The sequence below is a fragment of the Penaeus chinensis genome, chromosome 2 (assembly GCF_019202785.1).
Source record: "Penaeus chinensis breed Huanghai No. 1 chromosome 2, ASM1920278v2, whole genome shotgun sequence".
NCBI classification, from domain to species: Eukaryota; Metazoa; Arthropoda; class Malacostraca; order Decapoda; family Penaeidae; genus Penaeus; species Penaeus chinensis.
This window is the reverse complement of record NC_061820.1, coordinates 18473624-18476123: the sequence shown is the minus strand read 5'-3', so window position 1 is coordinate 18476123 and position 2500 is coordinate 18473624. Positions and strand designations below refer to the sequence as shown.

General features: G+C 37.1%; 1 protein-coding gene across 4 annotated transcripts in view; it reads right to left on the bottom strand.

The window, feature by feature from the left end:
* LOC125033369 (cationic amino acid transporter 2-like) overlaps positions 1–2500 on the bottom strand; it is a 100812-nt gene that overhangs the window by 21916 nt on the left and 76396 nt on the right. The window lies entirely within an intron of this gene.

Below are 2500 nucleotides of genomic sequence, written 5' to 3'. Positions count from 1 at the left end.
GCGTCCTATTCTTGTAGTTGTTATAGTCTTTATTCCATAATTCCTCATTGGGACAAATATTGTTAATGTGGGAATAAACTACTTCAAAAGGAAAATCAAAATGTTTCCGTTCATTTTCCCATTCAGTTCCATACATGTTAAAATTAGAAAATAAATACTATGATAACTATTCGTATTTTCATCTAAAATAAATTAGAGAAAGCATGCACAGCCAAATATTAAAATACCATTTTAGTAATTAACCCATTGCCGACGGGCATGGGATGTACGTGCAATTTAGGGTGTTTCAATAAATCCGACTTTTTCAGAATCATTCAGCAAGTTGCAAAACAGGCGCCTACTATGCTTAAATGACGACATGCAAAATATTAGACAAATCAAAAAATATCTACTATTCGCAATTTTTTATTAAAGTATAAAACCATTTCCGGCGCTGGGATGAGGTGCGGCGGCCTCAGCCGGCCTGGCTGTGACCCGCATGACCCACGGAAGGCCATTTCGGTTCATCCGACATTATGGCAGAATCAAACATAGGGTAACTCAGGTCATTGCGAATGATTCCTGGGGACTTCCGTAAACATTCCCAGTCACTATGCATTTCCATATAAACTTGTGCTACCTTAATAATGCACATTACTCGCTCGCCTATGTTGTGGTGACGATCTGGTCAGTGGCAATATGGCACTTCGACGTGGTGGTTTGCGTCGTGCCGATACACGTATACTGAAAGAGTTTGGTACCATTGATGTTTTGCCACCTAGACCACTGACGAAGAGTGACATTCTTGTTCGATACTGTGCGTTAAAAGGACATGGTAACCAGACACTAAAAGGATGCACAAAAGATAGCTTGCCATGCAATAATTTGACTATTACGGAATCTCAGATTTTATCCAAGTTGCAGGCGGAAATTGCTGTGCTGTAAAGCAAATTCGGCATTAAGACAATATCACCTTGGTATATGAAAGAAAAAATAAAGAAAATAAAAAAAGAGTACTACGACTCCATCAGAAATGTAACATTGAAGACAAAATTCTCGAAAACTGTGATTGTGTCATTCAAGGCAAAGAAACAACCCCGAGAAATCCTCAAGGAAAATATAGATTGGTATGATGCAAAAGTACAAGGAAGCAATGGATCACTCGGAAGTGTTGATTATCAGGCGCAACGACGGGAATTTAACAGACTGAAACGGAAGCAGACCAACAATGCAGAAGTCCCATTTATATGCTACAGTGAAGATATTGCAGAAATGTCTCTTGAAAATTTATAGAGTTGAGCTATGACGACCTGGAATGCGAAGTTACAACTGCAGGCACTACTCCTGAGGAAACTGTGGAATACATGAGAACACCACGAGTGAAATGCAAAAAATATGACTGAATATGTCTGAAAGCCCTGAAAAAAAAAAAAAAATCCAGAACAATCAGAAGTATTTTTGATTTTGCAAAAGTTCATTTCATGTGCTGGCGTTCTGCTGTGAACAGCAATGGAATGACTCTTTTCAGAACTGCTATTGAAACTTCAAGGAAGTATGCCAGGATTGGCTGTGAACTTGGCTTTCCTAGCAGCTACTTCTCGTCCACCAACAGACATCTGTATAATGCAGATGGTACACTTCTTCCCTTGGCTGTTGATCATGATTACGTCGATGAAGTTGCAAAGATCTTGAAAAGAGGAATTCGTGAAAAATGGCCATACACACCAGCCCTATTAAAAAATAAGGAGAAGCACAATTTCACTGCAGAAAAACTGTGTAATCTGAGTGTGAAAGATTTAATTTCCCCACAAGTGTTTTGTTCGCCCTTTTTCCGTCATCTGACCGCAGATATGAAGTTTGCATACTTGGCCTATGATATGCATGAAATCGATATGTGGAAACCCAAAAGTTCATTAATACCTGGCCATAATCAAAACTGTGAAAGACTGATTGGAGACATGAAAAAATGTGAAGACATAAATAGAATTGTTGTTGTAACAGAAACTAGAGATCGGCGCAGTCGGAGATATGGCAATGTAAACAAAGGAGTAGAATGAAAATGATATTGTATGCAATATATAATGTTCCAAATAAAATCATTACTAGAATCCTTTCCTTTTATAGCCTCTTGTTAAATAGAATATGTCACTTCAAATCATTTAAGCGAAGTGAGAAGTCCGAGAGCCAAAGCATGCTCTCGGCGACCCAAGCCCGATTCGGTGGGAGAGAAGACAAAGTAAAGAGAAGTCAAGCCTACTAATTGAAAAATTAGTCTTATGGCAATTACAGAACTTTATATAATATTAATTTATAATAGAAATAATTTTGATGCAAAAATATTAAAGAAAAGTATAATATTGAGGTATTTTAAAAATAAAATAGTTATATCGACAACAGAAAACGAGGCGTTATTTGGTGTTCGATGCGGTGTCTAAATCATAATTTTATCAAAACTTTCAATTGAAAATAGAGAATGCGAGATATTCTTTGATTTTAATAAAAAATACATTTCCAAACTCAG